General features: G+C 39.7%; 1 protein-coding gene across 9 annotated transcripts in view; it reads right to left on the reverse strand.

Moving 5' to 3' along the window:
* Positions 1-24,400, reverse strand: part of AUTS2 (activator of transcription and developmental regulator AUTS2) — a 1,126,706-nt gene that overhangs the window by 519,989 nt on the left and 582,317 nt on the right. The window lies entirely within an intron of this gene.

Below are 24,400 nucleotides of genomic sequence, written 5' to 3' on the forward strand. Positions count from 1 at the left end.
GAAAGGTTGAATCCCCAGGTAGGGATTTTCCCCTGAAGTTAGGGAGGGAATAAAACCCCTCAACTAAGTGCCAGGCGGGTAATTAATCCCTTTAACTACGAACAATCATGCTTAAACTACATAATCTTTTCTCCCTGGAATGGAGATAAGAAACGCCCTAACCTTTGTAATAGAGATTGATAGGATTGAATCAACTGGTATAAATACAGTTGTAACAAGACAGAAAGACTCAGAACTCAGGAGACAGAATTCAGAAGACAGAACCTACACGGAGCCTAGAGACAGAAGAACTTCGCTGGCGAGAGCATGCCAGAGGATCCTGGACCGGGACTGGCCTCGGAGCCTAGAGACAGAGCCTAGCGGGAGAACATGGCAAGGGATCCTGGACTGAACCTGACTACAGAGATTGGCAGGAGAACCTGACTGGAACCTGGACACTGAACCTGACTGGAGAGCCTGGACAGAACCTGGCTGGAGAACCTAGCGAGGGAACATGGCTACAGAACCTCGCTGGAGATCCGAAGCAGAACCTCTCTGGAGATCCGGGCTGGAGATCCTGGCTAGGCTGCTGATCAACTGAACGCTGTCTCCGTGACATTCCTTCTTCGCCGACTCCGTCCATACCTTTGGGGACCCCTGAACCCGCTGGGGTTTGGACCCCGGCACTAGCAGTGGCCTTGTTTCCTTGCAGACCCTGGATCCTGGAGTTGTGCACACACCTGCAGGCCTACTGACCTCCTCCTGCTTCTTTTCAGTCTCTTTTGTTTTTCACATTTTACTTAGACCTTTAAAGCACAAAGTTTGCTTCAATCCATCTGTATAGGTTAAAGTATAGGTCAGAAAACAAACTACTTGAGAAATTTTACACAGGAGGGGTTTGATGTACAGAAGCTGCTACTTAGAAAAATCACTGGCCACAGCTGGAGCATGGCCTGTCCTCTGCCACAAACAGGAAGGCATCAGGGGACAGCTGAGTTTAGAGGCACACCAGCAATGCGGCAATCCAGGATCAACAAGTCACACCCGGTTGCCTTTTAACACCCAGGAAGGACGCTGGGATAACACTGCAGAAAAACCACACTTCTCCATGACCTGGCTTATTAACCATAACACCTACAGCTGAAGAGGAGTGGCCTCTACTTCATTTCTACCGTCCAAATGTTGCACAAGTACAGGTGACCCTTGAACAACATGGGTTTGAACTGTGTAGGTCAACTTACATGCTCATTTTATTTTTTAATAAAAACAGCAAATATATTTTCTCTTTAAAAATATTTTCTTGCCCTGACTGGTTTGGCTCAGTGGATAGAGCATCTGCCTGCGGACTGAAGGGTCCCAGGTTCGATTCCAGTCAAGGGCATGTACCTTGGTTGCAGGCACATCCCCAGTGGGAGGTGTGCAGGACGCAGCTGATCGATGTTTCTCTCTCATCGATAATTCTAACTCTCTATCTCTCTCCCTTCCTCTCTGTAAAAAATCAATACAATATATTTTAAAAAAATAAAAAAAAAATAAAAACATTTTCTTTTCTCCAGCTAGCTTACTTTATAGTAAGAATAAGCATATAATACATACAACATATAACATAAAATATGTGTCAATCAACTGTTTGTTATTGGTGAGACTTCTAGTCAATAATAGGCTAATAGTACTTCAGTTTTGGGGGAATCCAAAGTTAGATTTGGATTTTCAATTGCATGGAGGGTCAGCACTCCTAACCCATGTGTTGTTCAAGGGTCAATTGTATAGAAAATTGACACTCAGAATCCCAGCTGCATGGGAATCTAGGAAGTAAAATTTTAAGTTTTCTAGTCCTTGTAGTTAAGAAGGAATAACAATAAGGAATGAACAGTGTGGTCACTCAGCCATGTCTACACACAATAGCTGCCTATTAACATCTCAGTTAATTTTTCCTCTCCTGTCTTCAGCAGCTTCTATTAACTAGGCTCTCCAGTGAATCTGAAATTGCTTCCAACCAGTTGGTCTCAGCCGCATACTTTATCTTCTGGCACCCAACTTGAGAGTGACTTCATAGAATAAATATCCTACATTATGTGAAGACCAGTGAAAGGAATGATGGGACTATCTATGAAAGTTGAAAAACAGAAACAGAACTAACTTGTGTTTTCCGCAGGATTCTATTTTGTGGAGATAACATTTCTCCTCGCTAACAAACATTTGAAGCATGACAAGTAAAACTTCAAAATAATTAGACTAGATAGTGGCAGTAGCCAGGAAAAGAAACAAACAAAAAGTAAACTAAATAAAACTTATCAAGTATCAAAGATTTTAAAAGAAACATAACTAAAGACAGATGGCTAAAAAGTCCTATCAACACCAGCAAAACTTCGTTTTATTTCAGTAAACTGCTTCTTAAAGAGCAAGGCGGATGAGGAAGGAAGCAAGGAGAGTATCAAGGCTAGAATAGTAGATGGTAGAGTTATAACCCCGGAAATTTTAAATATTCAGGACAATCCTGAGGCTAAGCTCCTTTCTTCGGGAAGCAGAAGGAACTCTGCTTCAGAGATCCACACCTCGTCCCACAGGCCTCCTTATGAAACACAGGTCCTGGGTGTGTCTGACCCACGTTACTGCTGTACTCCAGAGCTTCCCCCACAACTCGGGTTCTAGCATAGCCCGGAGTCTCAGAACAACAGACTAATTTCAACAAAAAAGAACATAAATTAATGTTAAAGGGCACGTGCGCATAGCAAGTGATACAAAACCAGGAAGACTAATAGAGATGGCACCCAAAAGAAAGTGACCACCTAGTCAAACACAATCCTTCTATAAATAAGGAAACCCAAGCTCACAGCTGTCTTAGTGCAGGTTTCCCAAAGCAGACCATGTGGGACGGGTGTAATAAGTCTGTTTGGGAGGTAAAGGGAACAGTAGCATCAAACCTGCAACCCCGTGTGCACTGGATGCTGCTCCAATCACTGAGCCACACCAGCCATTATTTTTCAATCTGTCAAATTCTTTATGGACTACCTTGTGACTTGCCATGTTCAGAACAAAGCAGATGAAAATAAAAAGAGAGTCCATGATTTAAGCCAAATTTTATTGTTCACATGTAACAGAAGATAATTTATAGAGAAAGATTCCAATGCCACCACATTTTATGAGCTTTGGCCTCTGACCTTGGTTCTCAGATAGTAGTAATTAGATAGGTACATAAAGTATTTTATCACCTTCAACATGAAAAATTACCACCATCTATACAACTGCTCAATCTACAACCCAGGTGTCATTTCTTGATGCTTCCCTTTTCTCTGGTTTAAGTGATCACAAGTCCTGTTCTTGTCACTCCCAAAGAACTCTGACATTAATCCTCTTCGTACTATCTCCACTGCCACCGCCACTGTCCACCAGGCTCTTGTCACTTCTCATCTCTTACCTGCGTCCAAACTTGTCTCTCCGACCACTCTGCCAACCATTTTCCCAAACACAGAGAATGATGTTTTTCCAAATACACACAAATGTGTTTGCTTCAGTCCCTGACTAAAATCCTTCACTTCTCCCTGCCTCTAGAATAAAATCTGGCATTCACCTGTGGTGTTACATGGCCCTTTGGAATCTGAGTCCCGCTAACCTCATGGTCCTCTGCCCCCTGCCTTCTCTCAACTCATCTTCTGCATATCCACAGGGACTTTGTAAATGATGTCCCTCCAGACCCTTCTCCTCACCTAGCTAAATCCCAGCCAGGCTTCACATCTCAGCTTAGGTAACACCCAGGTAAGGTGGGATCTCCCATTTATGCTTTTTCAGACATCCCTGAGCCTCTCACATAATTCTGCTCTTGTGTGGCTAATATTTGTAAAATCACTGTCTTCCCACACCAGGATGTCATCTCCATAAGGGAAGAGACCACATTTGTTTGGGACGTCATCTCATCCCAGCACCTCCCAACAGTACCCAGCACACACTGCATGGCCAATAAACTTTGCTGACTCACTGGCTAGTACTTAGAGGAATATGACCAAGGGTACATCCTCTAGCTCACAACAGATGGTGGGCCAACTTACTACATGAAAACTTTGTTTTTCTGATGAAGAGGGTTCAAGTGATATGTAGCAGCAAACTGAGAGGAAATGTATTCTAAGGACTTGGAGAGCTACGCCAACAACACAGGGAGCCTTCATTTAGAAGTGATTCATGAACTTTGGAGTTCGCAGCCTTAGAAACTTTTGGATATCTAAAAGGAAGTAATCCAAATATCATACTAAAGCTTTCTTTCTCAAAAACTATCACATGGCTACAAACCCATAAAGCAGTTATTCTAGAAAGCCATTACTGCCTTTTTTTTTTTTTTTAAGCCAAAGGTACAGATCCAAGGTATTGGAGTGACCACTCCAGAAACCTCCCACAGAACCGTGTACGGGAAAACCATGAATTTTCAGGAAGGTACTAGTGACATGCTACACATAATTTTTACACATTAGCCTACTGCTGATTGTCAGGGAGGATGTATTATTCAAACAGGGTGCACATTCAGTAATGGAAAGGGTGAGGGGAGACGCTGCCTTTAATTTTAATGTGCCTGACATATTGGAAAACATTATTGGCATCTGTATGTGTATGACCGAGTGTTCTGTGGAACATGTGTTGTATGCAACACTGTTTATTATCAGTAAATGAAGCCAAAAGCTAAGTTGAAAATGAATGCTAAATTAAAAATTACATAAAATGAAGTGAAATGATTTAATTAACAGATTATAAGTGAAATGTTACAGTGCAAGAATGAGCTTGGGAAAAAAAGGAGAAAATGTGGAGCAGTGGAAACCCATCTTTTCCTTTTCCTTCTTCAGAAATACTCATACAAACACATGATGTTTGCCAGTTTTTAACCACAGTCTCTGCGACAGTCCATAAACTTGCTTAATTAAGTCACCAGTTTAGAGCACAGAGTTCAAAATAAATTGCCTCCTGTTTTAAAGTAAAAGGGAAGGAAAAACAAAATATGGTTCTACTACCTGAAAAATCAGGCTCACTATTTCCAAAACCCTACAAGTATAGTTAGATCCAATCCTCCTCTGTGGACATCACACACCTTTCTGGAAGTACAACAGTTACCCTCTGGAATGAAATGATATAAATATTTATTCACCATTAAATGTCAAACACTGCACCAGGTGCCTTGGCATCTGCTGTCTCACTCTTTTCTAATAATCATATTATGAGTGTGTAGCATCACTGTGAGGATGGCTCTCTAGCTTTGAGGAGGTGACGTTACTTGCTCAGCCCATCCCTGAAGAACTAGTCACAGAGCCAGAACTCAGACCTGCTAACTCAAATACTCATGCTATTTCCTCCTTACCATATTGCCTTTTCCCAAGAACCTTTAGAAAAGAAACTGTGAATACCCAAAGAAAACTTTTTCCCATTTTAAGAGACATCTCTTAAGAACTCACTCCACAGTGTATGATATCTATACCTAAGTAAGGCAACAAAGTATTTTCCTAAAGAAGGAAGTATGATTTTCATACATTAGCATTGTTCAGAGTTAAAGTGCGTTCAAAATAGTCAATTTTTTGTATCAATTTACATGAATCCAGTTATTCTTTGCATGATTATATCTACTTACTTTTATACATGGATGATCCCATGGAAAGTCTCAAGTTTCAGGCACTTAGTTACACAGTGGAAATTAAGAAAAAGACCATGGAAAGGAAATAGATATACAATCACCGAGTTACAAAAACAAAAATGACATGAGACAGTTTCTATGCAGTGTACCTAAGTGGACATTTTCCATGATGCAGTGTCGCAAGATTAAAAATGTATTTTTTTCCTGAGAGGGGATATAAGAGAAGAGGGGAAGAAAATCAAGGTTCTCTTTATAAAGTAACTGATCCAGAGATTCTTATGCCAAAATTATATTGCTTTTGCCTACCCCAAAAGGAACTGAGAATTCTTGTAACACAAAACAAATGCTGGAGTTGTCCAATTTTGGGGGAATTTGAGTGAAGAGAAATAAACCCAAATGTTCCACACTGCCATATGTTGTCTGAGCTGGGTGGCAGAGAAGTATGCAAATCAATTCAGGAGCTTGGTCCCAGTCTCCCCACTAATGGAGCAGAGGTAAAAGGAAAGGAATTCTGACAGAGGATGAGTCCCAGCCACGAACTGCTAAGCAGATGCCAGTTCACACAGCCAGACAACCGATTTCCCTCCCCAGACTGAAAAGCGCAACATAGCAACTAGGGAAAACTGCAGAAGAGTTCAAGCAGGTGAAAAACGATGATACTTCTGGTCTCTAAATTTAGCATCCATTCATTCCTTTTTGTCAACGCTCAGCAGTGCTCAGGTCCTGCCCCACGAAGCTGGCCCTGGAAAATAAGCTCCTTCCCCGTCCACTGATAGGCTAGGAATGTGCCCCGTTAGGAATGGGCAACATGTGAAGCCTTTATCTCACAGGGCTGAGTTCTTGCCCACACAGTATTGCTCTCCAAAAACCTCTGTTTGGTCCGTTCTCTTTACAATGCTCTCCATATGCAGTTCTTCGTTTTCTTAAAACAAGGGGGGGAAATGGCCAGGGGTAAGTTCCAGGAAGGGAATGAAGAATAGTAAGAGGAAAGGAAGACAGGAAAAATGAAGAGTTAAAAAGACATACTTTTGATATGTCTGTTTGTAAGGGGAAATGCATAGGACGTTCCCCCTTTAGTAATGCTAACATGGTCTGGCATGCCTGAGAGTAAATCGATACTAAGCACAGTCCAGGCGAGCCTGCCATCCTACATGAAGCACTGACTGTAAAATAGACACAAAAGACACAGGATACTCTCTGAGGTCCCCAGCAGCCATAATATCCATCCTTGGCAGTTCATTTGACATTGACTTTCCCTGCTCCCCAGTCTTATTTTCTTTCTTCCTCCTCCCCACAAGGCCTCCTCCTCTCGCCATCCTCAAAGCAATGCCCCAGCGTTCTGAGCCTTGCCAAGGAGGTGAAGAGATAACACACCCCTTGAAGGTTTTAACTTGGGAATAGATGCTATGTTTGCCTGGAAATGATGTGCACAACAGGGAAATGTAAGGATGAGCTTATAAGGACATGAACTTGGTTTTCAAGGAGTCCAACCAGAAGGTTCTTAAAATGTTACTGTATATGTTAAATGGACACTGGGTTTCCTGATTAGATCTTATCACAGTTATTTCAAATGGCTTCTTTCTTAGACCACTTGCTACCCTTTGCCTCTCTCTGCCAGAGGGCATGGACAAAGGAAAAAAAACAAAGGACCCTCTCCACCCTGGCCTGGCCCCTCCAGGAGTATTCTTTAGAGCCATGAATCCGCAGGGGGTTTGAATTTAGATAACTTTTATGGTTAAAGCTAAAGCCTTTGCTGGTAATAGGAAATGTCATATGGAATCCACTGGGTAGTTATAATTTCCATTTATAAATAGAAAATATAAAGAGGGCGCCTTATCTGGGTGATTTAATACATGTCTCTGCTTATTACTGTTTTCAAAGTGCCTTTTGCACAAATCTGATTTCAACTGTGCAATAAAGATTCATTATCCTTTTACACAGCAGCCTCTGCATTTCTATGCAGGATCTAATTAGGAAAATAGGAACTATTCTATAAACAGATGCAATCGTGAAGGGAAAATGCTTTCATTTTAGAAAGAATGTACTGCTAAGCTTCGCTCAGGAATGCACTGCATCTGCATGTGGAATGAGGGTGGGAGTGAGAAGGGTGAGGGACAGGGGACTGTACTTCCTACTTCGCAGCAGCAGTGTGAGGATGGCCAGGGCACAGGCTCCCAGCAAACGACTGAAGAAGTGAGGTGAGAAACAGAATACACATAACTTAATTCCTGTACCCCTAATTCAATTTTTGTTCCCAAAAATTACTTTTTAGAAGCTGTGCCCCTTATTTTCTTGTATTTTCTGTCTTCTTACAAAGAGCTTTATTACTTTTAGACCTGGGGTGTGGGAGAATTTCAAAAACAATACCATGAAAAACAACCCTCCATTTTGAAGAGAAGAGCTAAACATCCAGTTTCGAAGAATAACTAAAAAAGACTGGAGAGACCCTGTGTTAGGGACACGTTGGCTACAGTGGGTTAATTTTGTTTCATTAATGGGTTACATTAAAGGAGCAATATAAAGGTAAATTTCTAATTAATGAATGAACAATTTCTGTCCTGATCTTACTTAACCTCTCCATAGCACAGACATGGCTCACTTATGAAACACCTTTTTCTCTATTTCCGTAGTCCCTGCTTGTCTTACATTTCTTACTTCTCCTTCTCTATCTCCTTCACTGGTCTTCCTTCCTACCAGCTCTGCACCTGGGACTCTCTTCTGGGCCCTCTGCTTTATTCACTCTCTTCCTAGGAGACCCAGCTACAACATGTCAAACAAAAGTACTGATTCCTGGCTTCTCACCCTACACATTCACCCCCACAAAATCTTCCCCTCTAGCTACAAATGACACAGTCATCCCTTGCTGAAGTTAATATCCTGGAAGTTATCCTAGATTCCTTCTTTTTTCTTTTCTTTCTCTTCCTTCCTCCTTCCTTCCTTCCTTCCTTCCTTCCTTCCTTCCTTCCTTCCTTCCTTCCTTCCTTCCTTCCTTCTTTTCTTCCTTCCTTCTTTCCTTCCTTCCTTCCTTCCTTCCTTCCTTCCTTCCTTCCTTCCTTCCTTCCTTCCTTCCTTCCTTCCTTCCTTCCTTCCTTTCTTTTCCTTTTTTGCATCCCATAACCATTCCACCTTAAGTCCTGTCAAATCTATATTCAAAATAAAGCCTAAATACAACCAGTGAACATTTCCCTGCTCCCACCTGCCTTATGTCACCACTCTCTCTCCTGGCCCTTGCAAGGTGGTCTCCTGGCTCCCGCACAGTGAGCACACAGTCCATTCCCCACACAAGAGACTGTTTCCCCAGAGTGAAAGTCAGCACCGCTCCCCAGGTTAAAACAGGCCAAGGACTTCCCACTGCAACCAGAACTAAAGCCAAAGTTCTGCTCATAGCCTTTAAAGGCTCTGCATGAGCCAGCCTCCTTTTCTCTCCACGTTCTCCCTTTGAATACTAAATCCCAGCCACACTAGCCTTTTTTCTGTCTCTCGGACACAACAAGCTTGTTAAGTGTCTCAGGGGTTTTGTTGTAGCTCATTCTTCTGCTTGGAACACACATACCCCTCTCACTATTCTCCAAAAGGCTTCCCCTTCCCTCGGCCCTTAACTAGATCCTCACCACTGGTACTCTATCACGTTACCCTAAGTTACAATCTCCACGGCCTCACAGACATCCTAATTAATCATGTGCTTCTCTACGTGTTTACTATCTGTCTTCACCCTAGAATGTAAGCCCCATGACAACAGGGATTTCTTTTTATTCTGCATTAGGACAAAGAACAATGCCTGCCTCTGAGTAGGTACTTAATAAAAGTACTTTTTAACCGAATGACTTAACCTAAATTTTGCCATAACAACAGGATGACATACAATTAGTCTAAAAAAAAATCCCTGGAATATACTGCAATGCTAAAAAACAACAACAAACATACAAACCGCCCTTGGAATTCTGCAGTGCTGTAATTTATTCCAGTTTATTTAATCAGTATCTAGTAATTTAATGGGGCAATCAATGTGCATTTCCTGACTTGCTCCTTCAAGTTGCTGGTCACTGTATATAGTAGAAAAAAAGGTTAAAATGACAAGTGAATTTACTTCCAATGCACCATATAAGTGACTTTTTAAAGAAAGCTGTCTTAAGCCACTTAATGATATTAATAACCACTCCTTAGATTTTTACTTATTTTGGAATTTCATGTTAAGGCTTCTTAAATCAGGGGAAAGATGAATAACAACAAAGTGGGAATACAAATACAAATATACACATACTTTTTATTATAAAATATTAATAAATCACATATTCCATCCAATCGTGCCAAATGCTTTATATTGAATTCTCAAGCATTCCTATAAGGTAAGTACCATTGTTATTTCCAGATTACACTTGAGACAACTGAGGTTTATAAAGATTAAGTATAATCATGGTCAAAGTTATATAAGTAAGTGGTGAAGCTAGGATTTGAACCCATGGTGGTCTGATTTTAAAGCCTGTATTCTTATCCCTGTATACTACTCATATGATTATAGTAGAAAATCAAGTGATTTTCTTCGTATTCTTTATTGAATTTCTGAATCATCCACAAGCTTACTAAGATACTAAGGGAAACATGTTAGTGCAGATGAACACACTCTTATTCTTTCAAATAGGTCTAGATTTGTTAGATGCCCAAATACCTGAAGGAGTGTGGCACCGCCAGCAGACAGTGTGAAAAAGGACTGGCCCTAGTACTGGTAGCACACAAAGCAGGACCCTACCCCAACTAAACATTCAGACTTATCTATGACAGTCCAAAGCAGTCCTTGCTTCTGCACACCTATATAAGACATCTGGCTCCTAATAGACTGTTAATGATAGAATGCAATGCAATAAACCTTATTCGGGAGATCTTAAAAGAACAAAGCCTCCACTAATGACTTTTTAATGAGAAAATGCACAGGCTAATTACTGTAATCTTCTAGCTGGTCTATAAAAAGCCTACACCCAAGTGATGTGAATATGTGCTGATTCAGACTGTACTGAAAAGGTTCCATTTTATATTTTAAATTGCTAAGAAAAACAAAGAAAAAAAATAGGAAAAGAACCCACCTCAAGCCCCAGTTACGGAATGCCACACAAGAAGAGGATTAACAGGGAGCACTCAGAGCAAAATAAATGTTTTTCAATGAGTATTTACACAAGTCCCAAATTGATTGTTTAGAGGTGTGGAAATCTGGCCCAACAATTTGGCTACTGAAACAACTAAGCAACATCAACACCACGTGGTGGTAATATATTTTCAGGGAAGGAAAAGTTTAGGGCTAGGGAAGAGACAAGCTGGCCAGTATCTTGCAGTTCTATCATCTATGTACATTCATATAGATGGTCTCACTTTATTATCATGATGTCCTTGTGAGCAGGTAAGTGGCAGACAGAGCAAAGGCTAATAAGCATTAGTGGGAACTAGAAATATCCCAGGTTACTTACTTAGCAGGCTAAGAAATCATTGTGGGACGTTATCCTAGACCATATAGAATTTTAAAATAGTTTTTTCTTATTAAGGTTTCATTTGTATTTTTTCTCTCAACTCCCAATTGTCCAAATGTACCTATGGAAGAAAAGAGGCAAAAATAAAATAAAATACTAGCAAAAAGCATATAGATAGGTAGATACGTACCTATCTCTGTTTCCCTCCACATACCTCAAGTATCTCTCTCCTCCATGCCTGTGCTGACCCTTTCCTGGTTAGACTTACTATCTATCCTACACAGATATGCTAGACAGTCTCCATTTCCAAACAGTGAAATAAAAACCAGACATAACATGAGCTAGTGTGCATAATAGGGGAAAAATAACATGGATAGAGAAGTTAGGAAATAGCTCTAATGCCAATTAATTAGCCATATGTCCTACAGCAAGTTACTTAACCTCACAGAACCCAGTTTTCTCCTCTGCAAATTAGAGGCTGGGAACAGATGGCCTTTAAATTTTCTTGTTCTGAATCTAATATTTTAGAATTCTCTGACTCTCACACATATCCAGTTCAAAATATGACTTACCCCTTAAGGCTCATGTCTTCCAGAAAGTCTTCCCTGAGATAGCTAGCAGGAATTAATGTTTCCCTCCTTTTAAAGCTTATTTTATTGTGTCTCTACCTCTCTGTAGTGACCAAGAGCACTTAGTCAAAGGCCTGAGTTCAAATCCTAACCAATTTCCTAAATTGTCAAAATGAGCTAACAGCAGGGCCTACCTGATGGGATTACTAAGAGGATTAAAGGAGACAATGTATGCAACATGATTAGGATAGTGCTTATCACATCATAGTGATGAATAAATGTTAGTATTAGTAGTTGTGATTATTTATGGTTGAGTTCACTCCGCCTCAGATATGCTATTATCCTGCCTAATGTTTCTATATCACACCGCTTCTAAGGTTTACCAAGCTTTTAACGATGGCTACTTCCTTGATCTACAAACTCAAAATCTTATGAGCTAGAGAAACATGAACCAAAGTGTCTTGGTTCAAGAGTATACACATTTTTGTGTATACCTTTCTTGCCCATCAAATCATGAGCCCCAGTCAGGAATGAACTGTGGCTCATCCAGCTTTCTGTCCCACTTGGCACCCAAAAGATATTCCACAAATTTACTGAATGTAGATGCTGAGTGTGCATATCAGAAATTACACGGTTCTACTAGTAGATGGTGGTTATCAATGTGTAACACTGGAAAGCTGGCTTTTGCTACTTACATATGTTTTGAAACAAATATTTGCTGAGTCTCTACTATGTGCCAAGCCCATGCTAGACCAGGGAATTCTAGAACATACCACACTGACACTGTACCTGACTTCATGGAGTTTACGGATTAGCAGAGACAACAGACACTATCAGTGATGGCGAACCTTTTGAGCTCGGCGTGTCAGCATTTTAAAAAACCCTAACTTAACTCTGGTGCCGTGTCACATATAGAAGTTCTTGATATTTGCAACCATAGTAAAACAAAGATTTATATTTTTGATATTTATTTTATATATTTAAATGCCATTTAACAAAGAAAAATCAACCAAAAAAAATGAGTTCGTGTGTCACCTCTGACACGCGTGACATAGGTTCGCCATCACTGCACTATATCATTACAAAGACAACCAGTCACAAATATGATTAACACGCAAAGGAAATCTGAGGTTTGATGTGATAAAAATAAAATACATACACACACAAAAAAGTTAGATATTTATTAGATTACACACACATACAGTAGATATTTATTAGGTTACCTACTGTGAATACAGTGTTGAAACCAATGTGATGGGCAAGACCACCAAACTCAAATAATCTGTTTTATTTGCTACATAGATTAAGTTAAAATGTTAAAGAATTAGTCTTGATTTCTATAAGTGCAGAATATCTAAAATAAAAACTAACCCCCTAGGTGGCAGAATATGGAAACATCATTACTATGGTATAAATGTGGATGTTTCATTCCTGTAGACCATGAGGATAATATTTAATCTCTAAGATCAGGGAAATCTCATATATCAATTCAATGTTTATTGGTTATGAGTGCTTGTGACAGGCTCTAGAGATACAATGATAAATAGAAGGTTCCTACCTTTCAAGAGTATACATTACAGCATGTGTGTGTATGTGTGTGTGTGGGGGGGGGTGGTGTGTGGGGGTGTCAATTAACCAAAAGGAATTCTAAGGGGACTAAAACCTCTAAACTTAGCTTTTCTTATCTAGCTACAACATCCTGCTCTACAGGGTCTCTTATTGAGTCACAGAGCACCCCATTACTTCTGGGGAAACGTGCACACGCACACACACACTCTTTGTGTGTGTGTGTGTGTGTGTGTCTTGACCAAAGATGAATAATGCAAAAATGGGTTATTAGTATGGTAAATGCTGACTCCATTACGTATTCAAATTTTTCATAAAGTTTAAAGAAAATGAGCTCCTGGAGGGAACAGACCACATCATTCCAGCCTGCAGTTCCACAACGAACATCTGGGCAAGCAACCTGGTGTTAACAACGTGGGAATACAGTAATGAGGACTGGTTTATAATACTGAATGTAGTAGTGTTCCCCTACCGATATCCAATCATATACACTTATAATACAAACCAGGAGAAAGCGTTTTTATTTATTCAAACTGAAACATATACTTCCTTGGGGTCTGGGTGCCACCATGTTGCATCAATCTGGATAAACTATAAGGAAAATACAAACTTAAAAGATGGGAAAATAATTGGTGTTATTTTAAAATGTGTAGATGTGTGGACATGCATGTATATGCATATACATATCCTCAAACTAGCACTGTACAGTTATTTTAGAAATAAAAATGTGTGTGTGTAGGAAGACAAAGAATTATAAGTAGAAAGAATTTCAGCAATTATTTAGTCTAGTTCCCTCAGTTTTTGGAGAAAACATGTTAAAAGAGGTACATTTGTTGCTCAAGAACAAATAAGTAATAGGTAGCAGATGGAAATAAGAACCATTTCTGACTCCAAAGGCAGGGCTTTTTTCACATATGGCAAATGTGTATTAAGAGAGTGTGTGCGTGTATACACACAAACATAAAGTACCAAATTTAGAGTCTGGCACAAGAAAAAGTATTTAATTACCAGGAATAATGCTATACATTTCTATTTATTCTTGTTATTAGCCATAACTATCATTATGTATGCTGAGTCTAAAGAAGCCAGTTTCTTTTTTAAAAAAATATATTTTATTGATTTTTTTACAGAGAGGAAGGGAGAGGGATAGAGAGTTAGAAACAACATCGATCAGCTGCCTCCTGCACACCCCCTACTGGGGATATGCCCACAACCAAGGTACATGCCCTTGACCAGAATCGAACCTGGGACCCTTTAGTCCACAGGCCAACGCTCTATCCACTGAGCCAAACCGGTTAGGGCAAGAAGCCAGCTTCTTAAACCTTTTTTCTTCAGAGCACAATGATGACTATCTGAGCCTTGGACTTAATATCGCTGTAACTATTCTGACTTTAAAAGACAGACAGGCAGGTGAGCACTAGTAGTACCTAAACTCATGAGCATGCCCTCAACTAAAGTACACCAAAAGTTTGCCTATCAGTATGTCCTGATGGGAAATTCAGTCTAGTTCTCACTGTTCGCTGATTTCAATTTATTCCTTTAAAATGAAAATAAATGCATGAGAATGATGTTTTATTTAAGAGCCTAATTCCAGAGACATCAAGACATTAATACATGTCCCTGTAGATGCTGCCATTACTGATCAAATCTGGATGATTTTCATTTAGCTGCTGCAACCAAATATCCAGATGCCTAGAGAATAACCTAGCATGAAATGGCTCCAAGGTGACATGCTCTGAATCCTGCCTGTGCCACATTAAATTTAATTATATCCATTGTTTTTATTATTCAAAATTTATTGGCAGTCCATGGACTCAGCAAAAAATTCTCCTCTACTTTATTCAGTATGGCTTTTATGCTAAAAGAAAGAAGGGAGGTGTGCTGGGGAGGGGAAGAAAAATGTTATCTCCTTCCACATTCCCCACCAGGAGACATGAGGCCGCAGAAGCCCAGTTGATTTCTCAAGCCCAATTATTTCATTGTGCTTCTCCTCCTCAACGCCACACCTTACCTAGGGACACAGTCTGCCTAAACACCACACACTTAATGGAGTCCCTGAAGCTGTCTCAATTTCATCGGTTCCAACTAATAGGTTGTGATACTTTTTCCCCAAACATATCAGAGCTCTTCTCTCCACATCTTCCTCCTACAGAAAAGAGAAAGGAAAAAAAAAAAAAGGAGGGGGGCTAATCTGATGAAAGAGAGTATCCATTCCCGCTGCCATACCTTCATCACTGCCTCATACCTGCCTTTCTCAAGGGCACAGCAACCTCGCTTAATCCAATCTCGGAGCTTCTTTCTTCAGGATAATGACAATAATAGGTGTTTCCTTATTACCTTAGCAGTAGCAGTGAACGGAAGGATCTTCACACTTCGCAGTAGTTAACAGGCAGACAAGCCAAGTTTTGGTTTCCTTGAAAAACCTCTAAAATTGATTGCCCAGAGAGTATTTCAGGATTGAGAGAGAAAATAAGGAAGTACGAGGAAAATGCACCTTTCCAGAAACTCATAAGGTATTTGGGATGTGCTGCTAGAGGTCAGAAACAAGGATTACAGAACACTCCCACTTTCTCCCACTATTCCTTGGTAGATTTAGTATTCCTATTAAAAGTGTTACTCTGGTCCTGACTTGTGTTTGTCTTTAAAATGAGTCTGATCTCCAGAGGGAGGTGTCATTGTACCAGAGGCCTTGCTTTATCCTTCGATGGAGAGATGTAATTCTGTGTTTTTCTTTAGCCTTAGCTTTTATGTTAACAACAGTGTCTTACTGAAATGTTCCGTTCGATAATGTTAGGAAGGACTTTTTGAAAGAGTTTACTTACTATTTTCAAAGCTAATTTCTTTAGAAAGGTTACACATACCTTAAATTGGCATTCCTGCTATCCTCCAGGGTCCCACCCATGTGGAGAGAGAATTCAAGAGAAAGTATTGAGAAACCCAGGTCCAAAGTCAGACTGAATAAATACTATAGCTACTTCCTGAAATGTAACACTTCCCCACTGCCCAGGGACAATTTCTGTGCTGGCTGATATCGTGCCTCTTACATAATGCGAGAAACAATCAAAATAGTTAATCCAAATAGCTCTTAACACAGGCTGGAACTCAGCAGCTCTCTTCTTAAGGGAAGACACCACAGTAACATTTAATTACATTTGACATTTAGCTTTAGGTTCCACAAGTCTTCCTAAATTATCTTTGGGTCAAAACATTCCTGGATTGTCCGACTAAAGACAGTTACTGTTATCTTCAAAGTTAAAACACCTGACTGGCTTGGGATGGAAGAGATAGCAGACATGTAGTAATAAACTCTAACAAGCACCATCAGCTTCCCTCAAGGAAACAAAGTCCCCATTGTGGCCCTTGCCTAGAGGGCATGTCGCATTCTAGCCGTGGCCAATATTCCTGAACTGGTAGCTGAAGTGGACTGTAAGACAGATCAATGGAGGTGGGGTCTTGTCAAGGTATTAAGCTTATATTCACCAAACTACAAGGAGAAGAAAGTACTCTGAATATTAAATGCAGACATGAAGAAGCCTAGAACTAACTGAATTCATTATGCTGAGCAATATTCTTTACAGAGAAGGAAGAAATCATAAGAATACACAGGAAAATAATAAAAGATTATTAAAGTGAAGTCTCTAGGTTGGATCTGAGATTTAAATAAACCTGACAGTAGGTTATATGAATCACTATGCTGCCTTCCTCAGAGACACACCTATCTCAAAGAGTCCGTGGCTGGCACAGGCCTGCTTTTATCATGTTAAGAAATTATGCTGGGCCAGTTTAATCTGAATAGTGCCCTCTATAGGGATTAATGTGTTTTGTTTTGTTTTTTAATCTTTCCCCCAGTGTTTGGCATTTTGTTTTGTTGCAAAAATCAGTGATTTTTTTTTTTTTTTTTTTTAAAAAGGGCTCTTCATTTAGGCTCTGAAATCAGGTACTACGTGACCTTGAGCAAGTTACTTTACCTCTCTAATGCCCAAGATTTCTACCCATAAAATGTGGTGCCATTTAGAAGGCAATGATGTGGTTTAAACAATTCTGTAAAATATTAGCACTGTACCTGGTGCGGAGTAAGGGCGCATTAGGTATTAGTTTCTACTAGTATTTGTGTTCAAGATACACAGATGTCTGCATTTTTACTTCATGGACTTATAACCATTTCTCATTAGTGTCTTCAAAAGCAGTTCTTTACCTCAGTGTCAGACATGAAGAGAATATGTACATTTAGGTCACGTCAAGCAGCCAAGAAGGGCTCCGGGTTCTGTAGGTTTTTGACTCTGTCAAGATAGGGTGCCACCAGAGCTTAGGGCCCATGGGTCTGGCGCACACCAGCAGGTCTAGTTCAGCCACGCATGGTCCAGGTGGAAACAAGGGTAGTGGGATGCCATTGATGATTACAATATAAACTAGGAGTCCCACTAGGTGTTCACCATCCAAAGTCAAAGCTCTTTCTGTCACCATTTACCCTCCCGGGAGAACTAGGGGTTGTGGTGACATGGAATAAGAGAGATGTTGCACTTTGCCTTATATACCTTATACTATCTGAATTTATTGTATGAGTACATCATTGTTTCAATTTTTTAAAAAAGAGTTATGTGGTTTTTTATTTTTTATTTATTTTTATTTTTTAAAAATATATTTCTTTATTAATTTCAGAGAGGAAGGGAGAGGGAGAAAGAGATAGAAAAATCAATGATGAGAGAGAATCATTGATTGGCTGCCTCTTGCACACCACCTACTGGGGATTGAGCCCACAACAGGGGCATGTGCCCTTGGCCAGAACTGAATCTGGGACCCTTCAGTCCACAGGCCAACACTCTATCCACTGAGCAAAACCAGCTAGGGCAGTGGTCGGCAAACCGTGGCTCCGAGCCACATGCGGCTCTTTGGCCCTTGAGTGTGGCTCTTCCACAAAATACCACGTGCGGGCGCGCACGTACAGTGCGATTGAAACTTCGTGGCCCATGTGCAGAAGTTGGTTTTCAGAAAGGGTCTGAAGCAAGTATACAAGACGAGTGTGGATGGGAGAGTTGGAAGGGGTCAACCTCAGCGAACATACCTCAATCAGATTGAGGGCGTTTTTAGCAAAGGCCAGCTTAGGAGTACCCTCATTAAGTGAATAACAATGTACCTACCTATATAGTTTAAGTTTAAAAATTTTGGCTCTCAAAAGAAATTTCAATCATTGTACTGTTGATATTTGGCTCTGTTGACTAATGAGTTTGCCGACCACTGAGCTAGGGCTATGTGTTTGTTTGTTTTTTAAAGAAAAAGAATCCCACTGGGTTACTCACATTCTCATCATTTGGCTTTCTTCCTCTCCTTTCTGTGCACTTATTGGCTTTCTCAGATTGACACTAATATCTAATGGTGGTTTTTTTAGGGTTCAAATGTTGCTTGTTTCTTGACTGTGTGCCAGAACTCTCACATTCACACAGAAGAAGTGAGATGGTGACAAATGCAAGGAGCCTCCCTTTAACACCATGATTCCCCTCCATGTCATTTTGCTCCCTACGTGAGAAGCCCATCTGCCCACACTCCACTTGGAACAGTCTCGGTGCAAGGAATGCCTTCAGAGCCCCCTTATGCCTTCAGCATTCAGTTTGCCGCAGTGTAACAAGTTCAGACCAGTAAGGATTTTCCTGTCTTTACACTGACAAGTGAGAAGTGAGAGCTAAACATGCTAAAGGTAATTAGCACTAAGGCCTCGTATGGTTTCAAGTTCGTCTTTGGGAGCATGATGCGGTGGCAGCTTTTATCCTGCTCTCTTAGTTCCATGGTCTCCTCTCAGCTTCTCACTTGCTACATCTGTGTTGAGTTAGTAGTGCTTTCCAGTTAGCAAACTACTATTAAATACAGACTCTGTTTGCTCAAGATATATCAGAAGTGAGTTGAAAGGAGTAGCATAAAACTTTCCTTTCATTTGGCAAATTTACAGCAACAAACTCAAAATCAATATTCTAATTTGTCAGAATTAGAAGGCCTATACTAAATTTATGCATTTCCTAAGAAATGTTATATGGCACGGGGATTTTTTTCCTCTTGATGCAAAAGTATAATCAATAAAAGAGATATTCTTCCTAACAGAAAGAAAGGAAGGAACACAGCATTTTTAACTGCCTATTATAAAATTTATAATAACCTACTATGTATGGGTTACTATCACAATTCCTTCTCAAGATCACTTTGTGTAAGGGTTTACTGGTCCCATTTTATAGTGAGAGTAACTAAAACCACACAGTTATTTAAAGCAAGTGTTTTAAAATCTAGGTGTCTGAAACCAATGACCACTTCCTTAGTCTCTTCTTATATGAAAAAATATTGTCGATTTAAAATAAAATAAGGATAATTAAAATGGTTACAAATTATCTGTTGCAATTATTCAAATGGGAAACAAGAACATATTGCAGCAGAAAAACGTGAATGAATTTGTTATTTGTGTTATGATTGTACTTTGAATCAAGAAAAAAATCACAAAGTCACTCTAAACTATAAAAATAAGCATTCCTGCAATGCATGGCTATAAGATATAAAGAGTAGTGATCTGATGCATAAACAGAAATTTGGGCTTGTATTACCAGCTTTCATATCATTAGGAAAGTAGTGGATCACATTATGGAAGCTTCATATAAATGTGGCATATCATTCTACTACCCAAATGCACAGTATCTGAAAGCCAATTCAATAAGGCTTCGATAATGTATTGCACTTAAACTGAATGCTTGAAGAATACGCTTCTGGAAAGAACAGACCATCTAATCTCAGGGGTATACATTACTTACATATAAATTTTACAATATATTAACATAAAGGATGATACACTGAACAAAGTGTGAAATGGTTAAACACACTGGAATGAAAATGCTGTGGTTAACATGTTCACTTTCTTCATGCTGGACAAAATTATAAGCTATGACATTATACAAAAATGTATATACTGTACATCCTATAGTAAACTCCTATTGCTTTAGAAGCATAAAAAAGGCAATGCTAGGTTAAATAGAATTCAAACATCAATAAAAAGAAAAGTAACACAATTGGCCTCCTAAGGCTCCACCAAATGCTCTTTTCTGCCATAATCAACTCCAAGGAGATTTCGGGGAAATATCACCTCTTGATGATATACCAATGATAGCTTATCTTGTTACTGAAATAGGGTAACTAGAACTCAGTCCAGCCCAGACTGTGAGATGAGCATACTTTCGGTCAGAATTTGATCCATCAAAAATGCAACATTGAGGAACTCTGTGAAATGATAGCTGAGTAAGCAATAGACAATTAAGGAATTTCCAACAGCTGCTACAGATGAGATGAGCCAACTGGCAGGGAAGAGAGAGTTTTAATACTAATTATCATATTTAAAAGAAAACAAGAGTAACCCCTTTAATGTACAGTATTTCTCATTCCAGTCAAACATCCACTTTAGCAAAATAAAATGTAGTAGGCATTACCAAGCAAAGGTTTTACTCTGATTAAATGCCAATCAACACTTATTACCATATCTCTGGCTACAGCTTCGGGTATGGGAGACAATGCAAAGGGAAATGACATCAGAAAAGGGTGCCAAGCTAGAAGAACAATGTGCCTTCTTTGTGTGCGTTTTGTTAGGTACATAAGAAACATTTTGCTCTACAGTCTCTTGTGCTCAGAAGCAATCTAGATATCACTACATAAACAATCTGAAAGATATTAATCACACATCATGAGCCAGTCAGCGATTATTCACCCTTGACATGCTCCACCTCAAACCACAATCAGCATTGCATCAGGAACAAATAACCCCTTGAGGCTGATACACACTGCTCGGTGGAGGGTGGCTGCACTAGATGGAAAACAAATGGAGAACAGCGTACTCAGCGTGGCTAGGGATCAGCACCTCCAAAAAAGCTGAGAAGTCCAGGTGATCTACATGTCATAATTCCTCCTCCCTCCCTCAGTATCAAGAAATGAATGAAAGAATCTCTGAGGATGCTCAAGCCAGAAAACAAGCAACTATTAAGTGCCAGGAACCCTGCATATATCTAATTTAACCCTTTGAGTGCCAACCAATATCCTAGGAACTATGCTAAAATTGCCAAGGCATTTTTGCTGATTTTACGGCAGTTTAGGAAAAAAGTTATGACTCACAAGTAAATGAAGTTACATATTCAAAAACGTAAGGAAACCTTTACTACATTGACATATTTAGCAATATCACCATCACTAATAAAAGCAGACTTAGAACTGTACGCCATTTCGAAGCTTTGATAGCGCTCCCGGCACTTTTGGCGAAAGACAGGAGGAGCGCGATCACGCTCCCCGGCACTCTAGGGGTTAATATCTCGCAGCTATGTTTACACTCATTTTACAGATACCTAAACTGGGACTCAAGCATGCAAAGTAACCTTTCACATAAATAGAATGATTATATCCCAAATGGTATTAATCTGGCTCCAAGTCTTATGTACTGAAAAATCTTTCCTTCTTGAGGAAATCAGTAGTCAAATAATGTCTGGCCAAAATTCAGTGTCATGGAAGGGAAACTGGCTTGCATGTAGCAAAATACTATAGTCCCAGCTCTCTTCCGCTGGTGTTTCCTGTCTTGTCTTCTTTCTTGAATACCCTATATACAGTATTAACTTTGGGTTTCAGGATGTCCCTCTTTGGTTTTTGATTGACATCATTTTGCTTCATTATCATCTAAGTAGAATTGGTAATGTCATTTAGAAGCAGACTCTCCTGAGACATGAGGGTGGGCCTGTGCGGTCAGCTCTCCACTTGCAGCACTGACATCATCTTCGGAACATACTACTCATAGTCCTTTCACCAGGTTACTCTGGGTAATCACTAGTGCTGGGCAATCCTGGCAGTTCCTGCTATAACTCTTACAATTTTTGAAAATCTTTGGCTTACTTGAAATTTCCCTTAGGTACCTTTCCTAGAGATATAGAGAAATACATCTCTACACTTTTAGACAAATTTATAATAATAAAAGTGTAATATGCTAATTAGACCAGATGACCTTCTGGACGAAGCTGGGGCTGCAAGGGAAGCCCGGGTCCCGGGTGCCTGCCAGCAGCCGGAGGGAAGCCCAGGTTCTGGGTGCCAGAGGGAAGCCGGTGCCAGCAGCTGGGGGAAGGAAGGTCTACGCTTACACGAATTTCGTACATCAGGCCTCTAGTAACTAGATAATAAAGGAAACAAAACACCCATTTATGTCTACAGGCTAGGAAACGGTGGAACTCCATAACAATAGGGCACACAGCTCATATTTAGAAGACACTAAGGGCCAGCCTCATACAAAGTTCTTAAGAAAGTTCTAAAGAAAATATAGGGCTTAGTTCTTATCATTCTTCAAATTCAGGGTATAATCAGCAAACCCTACAATTCTTTTTCTCAAGCTCACAACTGATGGGCTCCTTATTTCAGACAGAATCACAGGTAACCCAACTAATGTCCACTCTATTGATGGAGACTGCCCCTCCCCTCCCCCTGTCCCTCAGCATATATCTATAATTATTCCCACACCAGGGAGATCTCATCTGCATTTCCAATCTCAAAGCACTGTCATCCCTGCAGCCTCCTGGCCCTTCTCAGAACAGCAGCCCTCCTTTCTCGCCTTGAAGACCTTCTCTAAAAAACTTGGCCTTTCCTTAGGCCTATCGCTTCCTTGACAAAGGTTAATCTTTACTTTAATTGAGCCTATCTGTTGTCTTTGTGCATGAAAGATAACATACCTTTAAAATGTTAGATTTTTCTTTTTCGGATCTCGCAAAGGCACAACAGCGGGCACCAGAGCACAAGACATCACTATTGTCTTGTTGCCCACTACCATCTCTATGTGCTGTAAAAGTTAACTATCCTATAACCACCAAAGTATAAGAAGTATGTGTCTCTCCACTTTGCCTTTTATTAAATCCTAGAGATTTTCTCCCATTTTGCTTTCTCTCACTCCCCTAGTCTACCAGCAATGGATTTCATGTCCCACTCACATCTCTTCCTTCTATTTTAATGTATAAAAATAAGCTGTAAAACTGCCATTTTCCAGAGTATTTTCTCAATCCCTTGCTTCCTGGCAATTGTTGTCAGTATGGCTCAAACTCAAAAATTCTCAAAAAACAAAACAAAACAAAGAAAGTCCACAAAGAAACAAACAAAAAACAAAAATCCTTGGCCTTTCAAGGCTGGCTCTTATTCAAGCAGCAGTTGTGGAATCATAATCCTAGCCTCAATAAAAAATGTATATGCCCATATAAAAGCACTTAGCAAGTCCCTGGCACATATGCACTCAATAATTGTCAGTGTATCACCAATGTTAATGAATGTAAGAGGATAAGGACATAAATGTAAGATTTATCACTTGTTAACTAATTTGGGTGGGGTTTAATATGACTTGTTCATCAAAAACCTGGACTTTACCAAGTAAATTATTACATGCTCAAGGCTTTAGACCCCTCCCTTTAGTGGAGAAACAGTAAAGTCACTCTGGCAGGAGTAATGATGGCCCAAGAGTGCTGATCACCATTAATATTACAAAAACATATTTTACTTACTTGGCACAGGCACGAGCAATTTCCTTTTCTTTGGTGTGATTCCAAAACAAGTCCAGTTGAGTATGTCTACAATCTATATTCTTCCTTTTTGTCTTATTAATACACATGCTGTTTCTTACTAGTAGATATTTGATATCAACAGAAGAGCCCATTGAAATTTATGTAGTCTAAGAATCTATTAATTTGAATAATAAGTTCAGATGACTTTAATATCAAGAATTAGTAGCAGCTGTGATAAAGCTTCCCTCATGGAAAATCAAGGCTGAGATGATTGCTTTATTGCTGTCTAATTTTTCACAAGATGGCCTCTTAATCAAAGAGGAAAGCCTTGACCACACGCATATTTAAGCATATATGCACCTGAAAGACAAGTCTTAAGGGAAAATATTCATGCAAACATCTCAATCAGAAGCCAGAATAAATGATTAGTAGATACTTAATTATCTTAGTTTATTTCCATATATCCATAAGATCTAAGATATCTTAGATCAAAGATAAAGTGGTCATTTTCTTAAACTTTTCCTGAAAACCATCATAAAAACAATAAACACTATACTTAAACTATAAACATCCTAAACACTATTCTACATATGTGACTATCATAATAAGACTAGAATGTTACCAAAAAAAAACCAAAAAAATGGAATGGGACCTCTTCACTTTCACTAGTTATATTCCCAAGTCCAT

This window comes from Myotis daubentonii, chromosome 4, assembly GCF_963259705.1.
Source record: "Myotis daubentonii chromosome 4, mMyoDau2.1, whole genome shotgun sequence".
Lineage (NCBI taxonomy): Eukaryota > Metazoa > Chordata > Mammalia > Chiroptera > Vespertilionidae > Myotis > Myotis daubentonii.